At 34.9% G+C, this 20,090-nt stretch overlaps 1 protein-coding gene across 1 annotated transcript in view; it reads right to left on the bottom strand.

Annotated features, from left to right (window-relative positions):
• FSIP1 (fibrous sheath interacting protein 1) overlaps positions 1-20,090 on the bottom strand; it is a 65,286-nt gene that overhangs the window by 23,259 nt on the left and 21,937 nt on the right.

Genomic DNA, 20,090 nt, shown 5'->3' with positions numbered 1-20,090 from the left:
TTATAAGCTGGTTTGTTTAGCAATAGGATCAGTATATTAGTTTAAGGACCAATGTATTAGTTTAGTAAAAAGGAATCAGTGAGTGCTAATTCTAAAACTTCCCATTTCAACTGTGCTTCGTGTGTGAACAGCTTTGTTTTTCCTTACTTCTGCTTCACAAGAAGCACTGAGGTCATAATAGACTACTTTCTCTTTTGCACCCAACAGGTGCAAGGACATCCTCCTCAGATTTCACTTATATTGTTTTGGAAGTGCTCATTACGGCCTAACAAGCAATGGAAATTTGCCAAACTGGGAAAAACAGCTAAAGGTCAGCCAAAAGTCTCTGCGATGAAACTGATGGTGAAAAAATGCGGATAAAGTAAGTGGGCATACAACCACTGTAAATGCAACTGCGCATGCCCAGAGGGACATCAGCGTATATTAATGAGTTCTTGGAAAAGAATGAATAGGTATGCCAATGTACTGCATATGTATGTCTTAATTGTTTAAACTTAGAACCTGAGCTCAGAAAGAGCGCGCTTGTTTGTCACGTCACCTGGTACGTAATCACTTGGTCATGACAAATAAGTGAATGCTGTTTTCTAACACCACACTGAGTTAGTTTTCTTCCTGTATTTCTTACTATTGTCATCCAAAATCCAAGAGTATTCTAATTTGTGAAAGAAAAGAGGGGAAAAAAAAAACATATTTTCCACTTAATGAAAACATATGTTTAGCCTCAACATTTCACTAAGAATCACGGATAAGAAGCCAGAGCTTTGCTAATCTTAACTGCCCTGCTGCTTTACCACCTGCAATTACCCATGGGATAACACCGGAGGAAACTCTACAGTAGAAACAGGTCATGACATGCCAAAAGCAAACAGACTTTCAGAAAGCTGAACACTGGAAGTTCTGCATCCCTTTTCACTCTAGCTAGTAATTCAGTGTTTTTAACATGATAATGTTAGGTTCAGTAATTAGAGTTAGTAGTATATTTATTATGGATTCCTATACAGCATAGCATTTACTGAATGACTTCCAACCACAAATATCTCACAGTTATACCTAAAATGAGATCTAAAATGTTCGGGAAGTATATGCCTTCAGCCATGGAGAACTAGTCAATAAAAAACAGCAAAAAAAAAAAGTGTTTATATTTTCTTTTGTACAAATATGTCAGCATTCTCTCCAAAAGCTTCATTCTTTGTTGCAGGGCACCTACACAGTATTATTCCTTCTGGACTTGACAACATGAATTTATTCACTGCAATTTACCAGTAAGGTAATTTACTCATGGTATAAACACAGTAATAAAGTAGTAAAATAAACTTATTTTCCTAAAGGGATCTAAAAACCCCAAAACAAAATCCATGGAAGCAATCAAAGGAGGATAAAGCAACTACAATGAAGAGACAAACTGGTAACCAGTTAAGTGCCCATGTTCTGTCTGTACTATAGGAGTCCAGATGATTCAGTAAGCCAGTCCAAACACAGTCATCATCATTAACAATTATATACAGAAACAACTCTAGAAACCAAATACTCTATATCTACATAAAGTTATTTACAAAAACTAATTAGACATCCAAATCCCAATGACTTCAGCATGAGCTGCATGTTTCAATTCCTCTAGAAAACCTCCCACCCCAGAAATCATATTCCTCCCTTATAAACAGTGCGTGTATCAGACTGTTCCTTCTCCAGCCATGACAAGTTTGACTTAAGACCTATAAATGATGCAAGATTAGGTATTGTATTCCCATGTTTTTAATGCTGCTTGCAAAAATACTAACTTTCAATAAAAATAAGAACCTTCTTAAAAATATGAACAATAATGAAAGGCAAGCAGAGCTTTAGATGTTCAAATGTTATTAGAAACGTTATGCAATACCACAATCCTGTATTAGCACTTTACTCAATTTACAAATAACAACATTGTAATTTTTAAAACAGTTGTTAGCTGTATTTCCCAGAGACTTTTTTGACCCTTTTCATATACATAACAGATCATTATTGCAACTTCTGCAATCAAGAAGGTTTTACAGTAAACATGGCAAAATGACAGCATACTCTCCTCATCCAAAAACTAAGCCACTTCTCAAAATATTCTTCTAAATTAAAAATAAAAAAATAAAAAAATCCTTATGGACTGCATATTTATACAGTGTGCTTCCTAACAGTAGTCAACATCTCAACTTGTCTCTCTTATTTTTTGTCTCTATTTGTCACTGGAATTAAAAAAAAAAAAAAAAAAAAAAAGTGGTCAAAAGTTATGTATATAACATAAAAATGGGGTTCAATTAAGTGTTTTTTATGTTAATAACATAAAAACTTATCAACTGCTATCATGTATTACGATAGAAAATTAAGAGTTAAATTCACTGTAAGAATAACAATTGCAAAATTTTCAAATCCAGGGAACATAGTCATAGTTTTCATATAAATCTTATTCAAAAGTTACATGACTTTAAAACATGAACAAATATTAACTACAGGCTAATTGTTGTTTCACCACAACATATTTGCTTCATGCTTAATAATGGCTTGAAATTATTTTAATGAATTATTTCCCTCAGCTTCATCTTACTGCTGTATGTTTCCTCTTAAAGAAGGCTGGAAACTTGAAAATAATACCTATAAAACACTACTTGTGAGAAGTGTGTCAGCGGTTTTGTTGGGTAAAATGAATATAAACTGTCATCTCCTTGAAATAATAATACATCTTCTTCGTAAGATATTACATGCACTGCTTATTTATATTACAGTTAGTGATGCAGGTGGACCTGTATGTGCAGCTCACTGCTGTTTTTAGAAAAGCCTGATATCTAAGTCACGAGAATAATGTACTTAAATCTCTTAAGAATGTGATGACTCTACATCTTGCAATAATTTTCTGAGCATCACCAGTTTCCATTGACATCAACATAAGCAAAATGGATTCAGTATAGCATTGCAGTTTTAATTTTCAACACATAACTAAATTTGTGGGAAACTTATGGCAAACTAAAGGGAAGCACATATACATTTAATGAATGCTGATAAACAGCAACAAGCACAACATTAAAAATGCTAATAAAACTGAACTAAAAGATTTAAATTTATATTTCTAAAAGGAAGAAATATAGGTAATATTTCCCCAAAAGATTATATTATATCTGTTGTAATTAAACCTGCAGCCATATATATTCCTCATAGCTATGCAATTTAAGAAACAATATTAAATCTTTGCAGTAAATCACCTTCAATATTTTGCATGCCTTTGGTATTGAATTTTACATCTGCAGTAAGGGGGGGAAAAAGACGACTGTCTTGCTATTACTCAGCAGGATACAGATTCCTTTTTGTAAGTGGAATTCCAGACATTCCGTCTGTTTCCCATAAAAATAGAAAATAGCTTGTCTCAAAGTAGATCAGTAATGCTATATCTAAATAGCAAAGGTACAAACCACATGCAGCCAAACAACACACCTACAGCAAAAATAGTTTCTTATTTCTTATACAGGCTCATGCACAAGAATTACTGCTTGTGCTTTTCAAGAAATAATTTATCAATTGCACATCAGAAAACTTATTTCTTGACTAGTAAAGAAATAAAGTAAGCTTTTAGAAGTCATATTTAAAAAGTGACTGGATTCAACAATCAACTTCAAAACAGAAACAAAGGAGAAGCTATCCCGTTTCCACTGCTTCAAGTCAACCATCTTAAGGGGCTACAGCTATCTTACAACACTTCATCTGGCCATGCAAAAACTCTTTCAATGTGATTAGAGTTGTGCAACTAATTGTTTATGTATTAAGAATGGATACTTTCCTAGTGTGAAAGCAAAAGTCCCCACTACTATGTTTTAATGAAGTAACTGTATATGCAAACATTAGTTTGTATGTGAAAATGACCGCACACAGCATGTGTCTGCTATGCACACGGTACTGTTATGAAAATGTAGCCCTGGTATCTGCTTGCTGACTAGACAAGACAGCATTCTAAGCATGCATACATATCTAAATACATTCATAGACACATAAAGCCAATATAATGATAATACAAAAATTCCCAAAGCCTCAAACATAGGAATGTCATAATATTTCTGTCCAGATCTTTAGTGTAAAAAAAGGAGGCTCAGAACTAAGTTATTGCCACAAAAGGGAATATAAAAATCAAAGTATTCCATTTACTACGTGCAATCAGAAGACTGTAATTACATTTTTTCTCCCAGAAGTTGTTACCTATTTCAGTTTTCTTAAAATATCCCTGTAATGGCCTAGGACTTTTGCAAAATTGTTTAAAATTTTTGTTACTTAAAAATTTTCTCCTAAGCACAGACGACAGTAATTCATTGTTACTTCTCTACCATTTTCGTAATTTTTATCAGTGCAAATTACAGGCTTATTCCTAAATACACAAAGAAAACCTTCAATTATAAATTCTTCATTAATTTCATACCCCTAGCATAGATCTGCAGGATCAGGTTTTAAAATATCAATTTGAGAAGCAAAAAGAGAATGACGATTCTCAGAATACAAGTCCTGCTTTCTTTCTGCACTTGAACATTCTTAAGTACGTGCACATAATTAGGATATAAATAAAACAAACATCATTTTACTGAGGCTGCACTTCCATATTAGATGGTAAATGCAATTACATCACAAAAACATCTGTGAAACAATCTATATCTCAGAAGCAGCCAAACATACAAATACCAACTATGTGTTTTAAATAACTATTATGTTTATTTTCAAGAAGGAAAATAAAAGTGAGGAAAAAGTTCTCTATAAATATTACTATATATTATTATATGTCTCCCACATAAGGTACAAAAGAAAACTGAGTAACACTTATCTGAAGTGTTTGAAATCCAATCTGAACTCCTTGAAATCCAATAGGAATTCCTAACAATCACCTGACTGTTCAGTTTACTTGTTAGTGCAACAAAACCCCACTTCCTGCAATGTTTCTATTCCTATCCAAGGCTTGTTATGCAGATATATGTCAATAAACCATAGTCATACTTAAAGGATGCCAAAAGCCAGAGACTAACTGTTGACATTTGAGAAACCCTTAGCCAAACTATCACCCTGCTTCTGCTGTTATAAACAGTAATATAAGAGAAACACTTTCATGATTTGCATGCATCATTATCTCTTCCTTGGAAAGCGGGCCTAGGAGATTTCCTACTTTTTTCTATATATGAATGGCCCTGATAAATATTAGAAAGAGAATTTAAGATAACTAGAATGAAAAAGTATTTCTACCTTCAACACAGTAACAGATGCAATTGTTTTGTGATACATACCTAGTTAAAAAGAAATAATCAAATGCCTTGGTGCAATCTATTTCAAAACCATGCATCTGCTACTTTCTGTGTTGAACAAAAACATTTGTAATGATTGTATAAATCTGTATAGCAGATCACTAGAGAAGTCCAAGACACAAGGCCACCATTTCCATTATTGCTAGTTTTCTATTCCAGAGTTCATTGAGAAGGCTACTCTGCTCAAATACAAAATATGTATGAAGAAGATTTACAAACACTTTCAGGAAAATTGATTTGATCTGGAATCCTTTCAGTCAAACAGATATTCAACTCTCTATTAATAACAACAACAACAAAATAATAAATAATAAAGCTCTAGATTCCCTAGTTTGAACACTTACAATAAACTGCTCCAAAACCCGTGCATATTAGAGCTCATTAAACAATTAACTAGTTTAACTGTAAAGATTAGTATGTATAGTTGTGTAGTGACAGAACAAGGGGTAATGCCTTTAAACAAAGGTAGATTAAGTTTACAAAGAAATTTTTCATTATGAAGGCAGTGAGGCACAGGTAAAGGCTGCCTAAAGAAGTTGTGGAGGCCTTATCCCTGGAGGCATTTGAGGCCAGGTTGGATGGGGTCCTGAGAAGCCTGATGCAGTGGGTAGCAACACTGCCCACAGCAGGGTGGTTGGTATGATCTTTAAGGTTCCTTCCAACCCCAGTCATTCTATGATTGTCTATCTAAATAAAACTGTTTTCAAAAGAAGCAGTAATTCTGGGTGAATAATTTAGAAAGTTCTTAAAAAGTAGAAGCAGCAGGAGAATATCAGTCTTCCCCTTGTGCCCTCCCCCAAAGAGATATTCAAGATGATCTTATTTTGAATTCTATGCCACAGGTAATATATTCCATTTGATTCATTCAAGATTTAGACGGCAATAAATGGTAAAGGAAATTACCACATAAATGACATTCCTCAAAAGTAGATGGGCCTGAGAATGAAGAGTTGCTATTTTATCCAAGCAATAATACTCATCCTGTATTTAAAACGCAGAACAGTATTCTGCTCAAAATGAAAGGACAGCACTCTACATTTCTTCACAAAGTTGGTAATCTCAGTCTAACAGAATATTTTACATTATTAACAGTACTAATGAACATAGATTGTGCCTGACTTTAGCTTAGAACTGACTGAAACTTTTGCAGCCCCCTTGAATGGAGAAAGAATGAAATTGCATGAGTTTTCATATACCTTTCAGGAAACCTGATGCCCCAGCACAAACGCTGGTATTCATGGACAGCACCTGAGGATACACACAGGACTACAGTAACACTAGGCTAGATGATTGCTGTTCACTTGCACTGTGCACTTGTTAAAGTAACATCAGGGTTTTCTACAATCATCGTTCTTCTTAGTAAGGGAAAAAAAAAATCTGAATACAGATGCTTACAAATAATCTTATTTAAAGAATCTCCCTCTCCAAACTTACCTAGCACCTCACTAATGCTCAGAGTAGACGAATATGCATAAGCAACTTTGCTCTCTATACACACACGTGAAAGAACTGGAAGTACAAATAAGTCTGGGCTTCTTGAGAGAAAGAAACTTAAAACGCTGAGAGAACATCAGCTTTCAAAAGTATGATCTCAGCACTAAAAGAAATCTAGTTTCTTCTTATTTTAATTACTGTTTAATTATTTGCAGAATGCATTTTTTTTGTGCCGATGTAATCCCAGTTCACCAAGGTGAAATATGCATATTAACTATTTTAACTCATTTTACACTAGATGGCTATGCTAGAATGATTCCAAGAACATGCTTTCTATTTCACTCCATATTCATGTTAAGTGTGATTTTAAAATAAGTTCTCTTTTGTCTCATGGAAACAAGTTAACAAGAATTGAATTCTTTTCTTTTTCTTTTCTTTTCTTTTTTTTTTATTTCAAAGGAGAAACTACCGATAGTTTTCAGCTGTGGCTGACAGGCTGCACACAGGATGTTGTGCAGATGAAGCAAACTCATTGCAGGGGGCATTCATTTCACAGACTTGCCTAATGATTAATTAGACTGCATATTAAATGCTGCCCTATAGACAATGTTTAGCCAGTTCAGCTGGACCTATCTTGCTAAAATTGCTATATTCTTCTGTTCCACAAGCAACATTAAGTTTGCCAATACTCAGGCATATTTTTCCCCATGAAATATTGCTTCCCATGATTTTTTTTTTTTTTAATTACTCTATGGGATTACAGAGAGGTCAACTGTGAAAGTGCAAGTAAGATTTAGCCTAATCATTTTCTACCTGGCAAAAATCCAAATAATAAGTAATATGATAAAATTAATAGTTTGGATTTGTTTTATTGTATGTATTTACTTGTGAAGCAGGTTCCACAATGTATCAAATTTTAAAAGTGACATATTTCTAATAGCTAATGGAGGTCTTTCCACATTCTCAACACTGAGTAATTGTTTTCATCCATTGTTAACTGGAACTTCCATGAAGGTTTTACAACATACATTCCAAAGACAGCTGTTTAAACTAAGCATTTACTGAAAGGTCTGAGTATCAAAACTGAGTAGTAATTTCAGCATTAAGTTTTCAAATGACTCTGACCAGGCAGAGCTATATGATCACTCACATTCCTCTATAAATTCCTGAAAGATGAAGTGAGATTATGATATGTTCTAAGTGATTTAATCTCTTCAGAAAATGCAAATCCAAAACAGCCCTAATGAAGACAATTACACAGTCAGACAACGTATAAAGCAGATAGACATACAGAAAAGAACTACTTAAACAGTTTTTCTAATTTTCTCCTAAGAAAGCTCTTGCAAAAAAGACAGGATACTCCAAAACAGAACAAGTCATCTAACATTATCTACTATCTGTCTGGTAGACTGGAGATGCTTGTTCTCGTTGTTTATCAATAAACTCACATAAAGATTGCCCTAATATTTAACAATTCAAATTCAAACTATTAAAATAGTAGTTTATTGTTATGTAGCACCTTTGTTTCTAAAAGACATTGAAGTTCTGCATGAAACCATGTAAACTTACTGGTTAAAAAATATACTTAAATCAACAGTTCAGCAACTAGTAGCATAAGAAAGAGGGAGCAAGAAGGAGAAGAACAAACAACTGGCTGAGAAAGGAATACCGGACACCAAAGAGGAGTTACAGTAAGAATGGTAAAATTAGCTGATATGGGATTGGTTCTGATGTTGGTGTTTAATCCTACAGTACTTAAATATAATTGTGATATTTAAATATTATAAATACTATTAATTCAATTATCCTTCACTGTTTAACTTTCTAGTTCCATGTGAACAACCTTAAAGGAAGTCCCACTCCTCTAGTTAAAGAAAACCACCAAAGCATGGTTTCATTCCAAAAGCGCCTTGAAAACACTGAAGAACTTTAATTTGCAAATTTGCATATGCTAAAGGTATATTTTATAAATGTAGTAGCTTCAAATAATTTCTCCTTGGAGGTGAAAATGTAAGCATGAAATTAAAATCTCTTATTTTACTGTCTTCCTTACAAAAAAAATCAGAACAGTTTTCTATGAAGAAGCAGTTTTGCAGGTTCACCCTTCGTCTAGACACAAAATACCATAGTAAAGCAGAAGATAATTAGCTGCATCTTAACACTGATGGCATGAACTGGTCTAGTTCTCCCCATGACATCAGATTTAAAGAATAATTTATTGAAGGATCACAATGTCACCTGCTTTGTCAACATTTCACTGAGAGACTCCAGTCACGTTACTTCATGTCCACTGTATCACAAATGACATACACAGTTCTCTAAAATGCTCTGACTCTGCAATTCAACACCAGGAAAAACAAACAAACAAACAAACAAAAACACAACACAATTATGTAACGCACTATTTTCCTTCAGGGGCTTTTACTTTGCAACATTACTCTTCTGATTTTGAAAAGCATCAGGTGTTCATCTTTATTTTCTTTGCCACTTTTCACCTATGCAGTTACTTAACATGTGGAAGAAAATGTCTAGTTTGTCAACATCATCTGAGTAATTTGCATTTGGACTCTTGATGTAAAAATTTAAGGCTTCCCCATGATCAGAATTAAACTGAAATAAGAACAAGAAGCAAACAAAAATAATTCCATCACGCAATTAAGCTCGCTATCGTAGCTAGATTTTCCAGAGTAGTTTAATCCCATTAAATCTCGAAGTAAAGCCTGTTGTGACACAAAAGAAAAGTGCAAAGCTTCCAATTTAAAGACTACTTACAAATCATTAAAGTAAGAACACATATAATTTGAAGCATTAGAATGTATGCTGAAATATAATTAGTGGCTATGAATCAAACCTGGATGGATTAAACTAATTCCTGAAATGTTATTATGGAGAGTACCTTGTGGAGAAAGAATGATCCTTCTGTTTGCACAGCAACTAAATAGCTTCAATTTACTTCTAAATATGACTTGAATAGAGATAAAGGCCCATACCATGTAAAAAAAATGGGGCCTTCTAAATATAATCAGCCTGAATTATGCCTGTTTCACACTGCAGTACTTGCAACCTGGTTACAGGCAGCAGGGATAAGGCTGCACTCTGCTTATTTCACTGCTTAATTTTTATGGTAATTACCACACCACAGCCAGAATGGAGAGCATCTGCCAAAACTGAAGGCCCCACAATAACAAAACTGACATGTGCTGTGATATTGTTGAAGTGCTGACTAAGAAACTTCTTTTATCTCCTCTTGAAGCTGTAAAATGGTATTCCTGTTATTACTAGCGGGGAATTTTAACAGCCTTGCATTTACAGCAATTATGTAATACATGCACGAAACAATAGAGTTTCACATCACTTAATAAATCCTTGAGCTCTCTTTGCTCCAGATTTCTCGCTGGCTGGATTTTATGGTCTGGTAGTTCTATCTGACCTTCAGAACACTGAAGTATACAAACTACAAAAGCACCAGAAAATTATTAGAAACAACTGGCTCTTCTCCATGTTAGATCTATTTAATGAAGAGAGCATGATACGTAATCATGGAGGTTAATTTGATTTAATTAGATTTGCTCACTCACTTCTCTCTGTAGCTAGATGTCGTTGTGAATGTCTGGCAATAAAACAAGAGAGATACGGACGTGATTTTTCTTACCAATAACATTCTTTATCAAACAGCCCCTGCTTAACAATAACTGTAATTCTTATAAAGTGTAATAATAATAAAAATAAATGCAATTTATCATTTAATCTTTTGTTAATTTTTATGAGCATAAAAATACATCATTAACATTGGGAATTTAAATTTTCACTTTAGCTCATTTGCCTACTGATCTACACATTTTATACATACATACACATATATAAACTTTTCTTTGTATTGTTTTTGTGTATACATAGCATATATATATGCGGTGTATAGTATGTATGTAAATATATACAAATATCTTGTATATAATATATATAGGCTAGTCCTGTAACAGAACTTACACCAAAAGTTATATTCACATGGCATAAATCTCTCTCTCCTCTTCATATAATTTATTTGACAGATATATCCCTACAAAAACAACCAACACTGTTTCAATTTCAGAAACTTGACAGTAAGTCATGTGGTAATAAATTCACTCATTTCAAATTTATTATTATTATATAAGTTCATTTTTATAAAGGTTTCTACTCTAAATGACATCTGAAAAGTCATGGCAATCAGGTGAAATCCCTGGTGACTGGAAAAAAGGCAATGTCACATCCATTTTTAAGAAGAGTACAAAGGATGACTCGGGGAACTACTGGCCTATTAGCCTCACTTCTGTGATAGGGAAGATCATGGAGCAGATCATCCTGAAAACTACGCTAAGGCACAAGGAAGAGAGGGGGGTGGTATGGGATAACCAGCATGGCTTTCACTAAGGGCAGGTTCTGCCTGACCAACCTTGTAGCTTTTTATGATGATGTCCGCATCAGCGGACAAGGGAAGAGCCACTGACGCAATCTATCTGGAATTCAGTAAGGCCTTTGACACATTTTCCCATAACATCCTCCTCTCTAAACTAGAAAGATATGGATTTGATGGGTGGACTGTTCTACGGATGAGGAACTGGTTACGAGATCAAGCCCAGACAGTGGTGGTCAATGGCTCAATGTCCTGATGGAGATCAGTGATGAGTGGTGTCCCTCAGGGGTCACCACTGGGACCAGTGCTCTTTCAAATCTTCATTAATGACAGCAACAGTGGGATCAGTTGGATCAAGTGCACCCTCAGTAAGTTTGCAGATGACACCAAGCTGTGGGGTGCAGTCAACACACCTGAAAGACATCCAGAGAGACCTAGAGAGGCTCAAGACCAGGTGAACCTCATGAGGTTCAGCAAATTCAAATGAAAGGTTTTGCATCTGGGTCATGGCACCCCCTACTAGGAGTACAGTCTTGGAGATGAAAGGATTGAGTACAGCCCTGCTGAAAAGGACCTGGGGGTACTGGTGGATGGCAAGCTGAACATAAGCCAGCAATGTGCCCTCGCAACCCAGAAAGCCAACCATGTCCTGGGCTGAATCAAAAGAACTGTGGCCAGCAGGTGGAAGGAGTTGGTTCTGCCCCTCTGCTCTGTGCTGGTGAGGCATCACCTGGAGTATTGCATACAGATGTGGACTCCTCAGTACAGAAGAGACATGGACCTGTTAGAGCGCATCAAGAGGAGGGCTACAAAAAATGATCAACTGGGATGGAACACCTCAGCTGTGAGGTCAGGCTAAGTGAGCTGGGGCTGTTCAGTCTGGAGAAGAGAAGGCTCCAGGGAGATCTGAGAGCAGCCTTTCAATATCTAGAGGGGGGCTATAAGAAAGAAAATAACAGATTCTTCAGCAGGGTCTGTTGTGACAGGGTCAAGGGCAAATGGTTTCAAAGCAAAAGAGAGGAACCTCAGATTGGATATAAGGATGAAATTTTTTTTATTTTTTTATTTTTTATAATAAGGGTGTTGAGACACTGGAACAGGTAGCCTAGAGAGATAGTGGATGCCCTGTCCTTGAAGACATTCAAGATCAGGCAGGATGAGTCTCTGAGCAACCTGATCTAGCTGTAGATGTCCCTGTTCATTGCAGAGGAGTTGGATTAGATGATCCTTAAGGGTCCCTTCCAATTCAAACTATTCTACGTTTCAAATTAATAAAAGACATATTCTGAGAAGGTAACCAGAAATCATCCTGGCCCTGTACTTCCGATTGCTCTTACAAATATAGCCTTCCTTTGTGTATAATACCAAGAAAATCACTTTTTTGTTGTTTCTTTACCACTTTAAAACTTTTCAGTTGCTTATTGCTATCACTCTGCAGTTAATTTCCTCAGTACTGCTTTTTAGCTTTGTCTCTAAATAGTACTAACGTCCCCAAATTCTAGTAATAATGACACTGGTCAGAACTGAAATTATATTTGATTTCCCCAATCAATTATTTTCAGTGACAAATTAGTATAAGATATTGCATGAGAGTGACAGTTCTAACAACAAACAACTCTACCTTCTCAATTACACAGGTAGACCTGTTTAACATATGACAATTTCAAGAACATGCAATATTTATATACAAATAATCTTACACTACTGTAAGAATCTTCAGAATTTTTATTTATGTGTTTGTGTGATAGAAAGTACACTATTACAAAGACCTGCACTGGAAAATTCTTCTTTAAGAAGAAGACTGTATGAAATTTAGACAGTAATATACATGGCTTCAACAAAAAGAGTGAAATCCCGTAGACTGGTCCTCACAAAGCAGGAGATTCCTGCCCTTTCTTACTGAACTTCTGTAATATTCAAACCAAGATGACAGGCACAAAGGACTGATCATGTTTGTATAAGAAGTTAACCAGTTTTCATCTTTCTTCCAGGAACTAAGTAATACCTTCCTGTGATATTCTTGGAAAAACTGAGAGTTAAATACTCGATTTAGGGGAAAAAACAAAAAACAAACAAACAACCTCTTTAATAGTCAATACACATGCATATTTCTACTACAGAGTATTATATAACTTTGTAATAGGGCCTTATAGAAAATGAATTCACTCAGACAAAAGTCTACAGCCTTCCAGTTCTAACCAAAGAGTATCAACTGTGTAGGCAGGAAAGACTACACGCTATTGATATCAACAACCAGATCCCACCAGAAAGGGGTAGGAAGCTCCCCAAAATGTCAGAAAAAGAAGAAAACTGCATGAAGAATGTGGAGGTGCTCTAACAAATGAGTGGTCATAAAGGGCATACAAAAATAAACAAAAAACAGCCTGTAAAGTCTGTGAAGATACAGTGCAAGCATTTCTGAAAGAATAATTTAAAAGTGTGTAATTTCTAACTTCTGTGGAAGAAATTCATATAAACCTTTTCACTCCCAAATGTAATTGACAGAATGGAAATATAATAGTGTGTCATACAAGGAAGTAGAAAAAAACATTTCTTATAAAGTTCAGGTTAGTATCTTCAGTCTTCCAATGACAGCTTAGTACAATTGGCTTTTTTAGTTACTATATGAATAGGTGAAACTAAGGTAAGACACCATTAAGCAAGCATACATCCATAAATACGCAGTCCAGGCGAAAAAAATATCAATATCACAACACTATGTACCAATGAACAGTTTATAATATTTGTAAGCAGAATACTCCTGAAATTGAGAGAAATTGAGAAATACTGGGAGGAGGAGAAATAAAAGCAAAAACTAAATTAGACAGTGGAAATGGGTCAGAGAAGAACTTACAGCCCCACTTTTAAAAACTGAGGAGGATTGTGTGAAAAACCAGCATTTATCACAAAGTAGGCAGGTTGTACCTTTTAGGTAAATGCAATCAATTTGCCTAATGACAATGACACTCGCCTTTCATAATTACCAAAGTACACGCCAAAAAAGTGTGTTCTAAACTCAATCAACTTCCCCTCTTTATGAGCAGAGACTTCAGTGGCAAGGGTATAAGCAAAACTAAACAAAAACTTCTCTTCACCACAGCCCCAAAGCTAAGGAAAATAAAACTCATGGTTTTTGGTATCTTGATCAAAAATAAGACTGCTATCTCCAAAAAGGATGTTACTAGTCCCTTCACTCTGATCTCTTTAAACATTTTGCATGAAAGTATTTCAAAATATATATAAATAAAGTATACATAAGGCAGTTTTCATAATGCTACCTTTTCTTCCAGAGGACCATTTTGCCCATCACTGGACTACACAGATACCGTCCTTCTAAGTCACACTATTTGGATTCTGAATTTTGTGTTCCTGGATGAGTATCTTAATTTCACCACAGGAGAGATTATGTCCTTCCTCTCTTTGAACTTGTATGATATAAGAGTTGGGTCAACCTCTTGAGTGAAGGAGAAATCTAAAGATAAAGGTGAAACAAAATCGTTGAAGAAAGACTATTCTTAGTGCATAGGGTGAAAGCAGGCCAGTAGAAACAAGATTTCCTTCCTATAGAGTTTAACAATACTAACTGGCAGCAAATAATGAATAAATTTGCCAATAGACAGGCGTAACAAGAATGAAATCCTGTAAAATTTGAATGAATAAGTTCAGTTTGAAAGTTGATGACAACTTTGGAAGCAACTTAAGCACTTGTTAGATGTTTCCTAAAGGAATAATAAAACAAAATGGTACATCTCAAACTTCAGAAAAGTGGTTCTTCTTCCTTTTACTTGGTGAAACAAAACATGCGTTACTAGAATGACTTGGGTAAAAGTTCTACTTTTAGGGACAAACATAAGCTTATTGACAAACTAGCCTATTATATGATATTGTGTGGTTTGCTCTTCATATGTTACTGCACAGCACCACAGAAAGAGCCTAGAAGGACTAACAATATACAAAATATTCCTCCTCCAAAAAAGTAATAGGTATAGCTATGGTCTTGTGTTCAAAAGTTTTAGCAATGAATTACTGGAAAGATACTGTGACGGAACACCATATTACAGGATTGCAGAGTTGACAAATAGCTCTGCAAATAGATAGAAGGATTTTATCTTGCCCACTTCTTCCCATTAAGTGGAAAATAGGAAGTATGGTATAAGTCAGGAACAAATCATTCATTTCATCTGGAATTTGTCTACTACAGAGATAGGATTAGGTACACTGAATTCAGCTAGCTTCAGAGGAAAAGCTGGCATAAAATTATATAAATAACTAAGATCTGTCACTATCCTGATGCACATTACACCATGAAATGTTTACGAAATTTTCCAGCAACAAATAATAATGAATTTTATCCTGTGATTTCCTTCCCCACAAAATGCATTATTCTGCATCACAGACATAAGAATCATGCCTTCTGGATTAAGATACTGCAAGCAATATTCCTTGAAAACACTGACTGTTAATGATATTGTATTTTCGTTCCACATCACCTATTACAATCGTTTCCTGCAAAGTTCAGTTATTCAGGAAACAGATCATGTATAATTTTATTATTATATGTTATGAGAAAGGGCATTAATAATTAACAATCACACACAGTATTTGGCCATCAATTTGTCTAAAGTTGTGGAAAAAAAAATTCTAGGCATACACAGGCATCTGATGATACTACATTTAAGATTAATCCAATCAAATTTAATTTGTAGCTTAAAAGGACTCATTGAAAATAAGCAAATTTTTTCTTTTCAAAGTACCAGTTTCTCAGTCACACTAACAGTTAACTAATGTTAATATGTAAACAGGTGTGTATGAATATATATCTATATAACAGAATATACAATATTTTATATATATATATATATATATATAAAATGTATTTAACGGATATTTGAATTTATATATTTAACAAAGACATCAAACCAAGCATCTGCTGCTTGTTTTTGGCATCAAGAACTGAGCCTCCAGGATAAGACATTTAAATTAACATCCTATACTCAGCAAAGGTGAACAGCTTGCTTGGACATGCATTTAAACCTACTATCTGCTATGAAGATATTCAGCACCTCACCAAACATGCTACTGGATTATCACAAATGGCCAACTAGTAGAAGCCCCAGATGAAAAATAACTACATTTATTATTCTTTCTATATAAAATTCTTTTCATTAATGCTCAGCAACACGCATTTGGCAGCTGAACATTTTTTGAAGCAGCAGTTAACAATGCAATTCACCAAACAAAGATAAGCTCAATGGTTTCCAGGAAACTGAAAGATGAAAGAATGTGGAGAGAGTCAGCCATGGTTTCAAATGAAGAACAAGTGAACTAAGGTCAAACTAAAGCCGAAAAAGAAACTCAACAAGGGCCCAGAATCCACAGTACAGACACATTTCAGTTAGACCGAAATTTCACAATGCATTTCAACAGTGTATACAATACATTCCTTGGTATATTAATTCACTGGGGACAGTTTTTTCAAAGCAAAGGAGAAACTTTGCAAAGCCCAAAGTTTCTTTACTTCAAGCATATACTTCAGTAGATTTTCTGTAGTGTTGCTGTTTTTTGTAATGACTGTAGCCTTGTCTTTGTAATGATTTAAGTCTTATCTTCCAGTCTTTGTGGACTCTGTCTTTACCAAAACCATTGAACAGTATATACGAGATAAGGTGTAGCAGAGGGATCTATAAACATCATTATTTCAGAAGTCAGCATCTACTAAATAGCCTGCTCCAGAAATATTATGAATATATTCCTCCTCCATGAAGAAAAGGTCAGAGTAAATCTGCAGTTGTACAAATCCGTTTGAATAATTCCTTCATACTACAGTAATGGAAGTAATGCAGCATTCTACCCCTAAGACTCTCAACATTTTGTGAAGTTGCTTCTATAGTTACTGCAAGTTACTCCCTAATACATTCAATTAAATTCTGCTGTTTAATCTATCCACCAGAACAGAGCACAAACAAAAATGAATTACCAGAGACTTTTTTTTTTAATAAATCATTAAAAAACTCATTCCTCAGCAAAACCCTCTGTATTACAGCATCTCTCTGTAAAAACCTTTATTTTAAAACAACAAAGGCCAATACAACCCTACATTCAGAATTAACATTCCTAACTTCCAACAAATTGCCTCCTCCACTCTCACAGCATTTATTTCCAGTTTTTCACAGCGAATTACAGTGGTTTAGGAAAGAGCAAAGAACTTTAAATGCATGAATTTTAAATAGACAATTTAATTAGCTAAGCTATAAAATTAACTTGTCAGAAATGAGAGAACTCCCGTGATCTGTATTTCACAATACAGAAATGACATTTTCACCAGTATAGCATTCCCTAGAATCATGTCTAGGCATTCCTCTACTGACATATAGTGAAGAGTGCCACCTATTGAATTGCAAATGTTATCTCCTGAAATAATTATTTTGGAAATATGCCAGCATCTTGCATCAGGAGATGCCATTCTATTTCATCCAATCTTCCTTAGTAATAACTGTATTTTCCAGAAATAAGGCATTAGTATTAGGTACGCAAAGCTAGAAAAGTAGCACCTTCTGGTATTACAGTCAATCAATTTGGAGTTCTAAATACACAGTCTAGCCAAGGAAGAATGTCCACTATGTTGAAAATTTTGAAAGTCGACTGATAACAAAATATACTGTTATAACCTGATCAAGTCTTGGAACAGACCCATTAATATTCAAAACATCTGAATGAGTCAGCAGTTCACTGCATTTCCCAGGCCTGTTGTAGACCAGCACAGTTCCCAGACGCACTTCCTCAGATTGTGTTTGCCTCATTAACAAGGTCAGTGGTGATAAAAACTGATATAAAGGTCAATGACCAGGAAAAGATGACAATACACAGACTTATTTTATCTGTCTACCCATTAACCCACTCAATATACTGAAGCTTTACATAATTCTAGTTATTTGTTTCCCATTTTTTGGCTAATTGTAGAGCAACTAATATAGATATAAAATAGATATAGATAAGATAGAAATAATAATAGAGCAGGGCATCAAAAGGAAGCTCTACTACTATTTCAGTATTTTGAGCAGAAAAGAGCTAAATATGTTGACTTACTGTTATGGCACACATGCAAATGACTGATCTCTAAGCTGATCACTGACTGCCCCCTTATTCCCATACACTGCAAGTGTGTAAAAGGAACTGATGCCACTAAGAATGTGTGTTTGTTGGGTGCTTTATTTTTCTTCAGTGCAAAGATCAGAATGCACGTGGTTGTATCCATGCCAGTGTTACACCTGCTAGATGTCTAGTCATATTGGATGTGCAGTTCCAGTACAGCCAGCACTAACACTGCATATGTAAGCAACAGCAGAAGTTTTTGCAACGGTAGCTATACCATCAGTAAATGAGATTATACCACTGCAGTCATGGTGTTATCTGAACCCTAAAGCTTTTGATCTGCACTGGAGATTCCTTTCAGAGGGCAATAAAAGACAATGGGAATAATATTTATCCTAACTCTGACTACTGTAGAAGGTAAGCCCACTACTGAAGCCAAAGGTGGACTATATGGATTTTTGGTCTGCTAAGAAGAAATTGATTTAGACTAAAGAAGAAATTGATTTAGACTATATACAGCCATTACAAAATTACTTTTTTTTCCTTTCAATGCAGTGATAATAAAAAATTACCACCTGTGAAACATGTACAAATTCTTGATCCTTTCTCTTGTAGAATCAAAAAATCATCAGGTTAAGGGGAGCATAAGGACATCTCTAGTCCAACCCCTTGCTCAAAGCAAGATCAGTGCTGAGATCACAATGAACGGTTTCAAGCTGTTTCATCTCAATTACAAGTACTGATACCTCCTGCTAATTTAGCAAAATATTCAAAGTATCTTATAAAAATTCAGCTTTTTCAGGTTATTGCGAAGATAGGCTGAGGGAGCTGAGATTGCTCAGCCTGGAGAAGAGAAGTATTTGTATTTCCAGTATTTAAAAGGGAATTACAAACAGGAGGTGAATCAACATTTTATGAGGGTAGACAGCAATAGGACAAGGCGGAATGGTTTTAAGCTCAAGGAGGGAAGGTTTAGATAGGATGTCAGAGGGAAGTTCTTTACAGAGAGAGTGGTGAGGTGCTGGCACAGACTGCCCAGAGACTGTGGATGCTCCATCCCTCCAGGGATTGGATGGGCCCCAGGTATATATATATTAAAATAAAAAAATGAAAAAAAACCCACCAAAATCAACATGATTTGAAGACTTTCATTCTCTGCTCATAAAAAGATCTATAGGGGATCCAACATATAAACATTGGTTTTCAGACCAAATGGCAACCATACCACCTTAGGACTTCATCTAGCTTTGAATAATTTATATATTTCCTCCCTAGCTATCTTCTCTACCAATTGCTTCATGGCTCTTTAAGATGAAACAGCACAGATTAAACAGCACACTTACAAAGTGTATGTCAAAGAGGACTGAAAAAAAAAAAAATTAAGTCCTTGAGGTTTCCCCATGACTAGATTTTTTAGTTATATCTCCTTATTGTAACTTATGTAATAAATTATACTCACTGAAAATAAAAGAATTGTAATATAATATTTGAGTGAGGTATATAGTTCTGCAAGTTTAGACTTGTCAATTTTGACTCTATGACTTAGAAATAAACAGAATTTCAGCCTAAAGGGTTAATAATAGGATCCTTATGTATTTTAAGTTGTATCTTCCTCATCCACTTTTACTCAAAGTAGTAACAGCGATGAGATGTGATGTATTTGTTCTAAAATAGTAATTATTATTTTTTTAACCACCCTTCTCCGTGCATGCTCATATTTTAATGGTTCTTGCTTCTAAGAAATTCATGCATCAAATGAAAATTAAGCACAAAAACACACTAAATTAATTTAGTAGAACTAAATCACACAGTATTTTCACCAGACCTGGTTCTCCAACAAATACTGAATTCTACAATCCCCCCCCAAAACACTTTAA

The sequence above is a fragment of the Gallus gallus genome, chromosome 5 (assembly GCF_016699485.2).
Source record: "Gallus gallus isolate bGalGal1 chromosome 5, bGalGal1.mat.broiler.GRCg7b, whole genome shotgun sequence".
NCBI lineage: Eukaryota > Metazoa > Chordata > Aves > Galliformes > Phasianidae > Gallus > Gallus gallus.
This window is presented reverse-complemented; position numbering and strand designations above follow the sequence as displayed.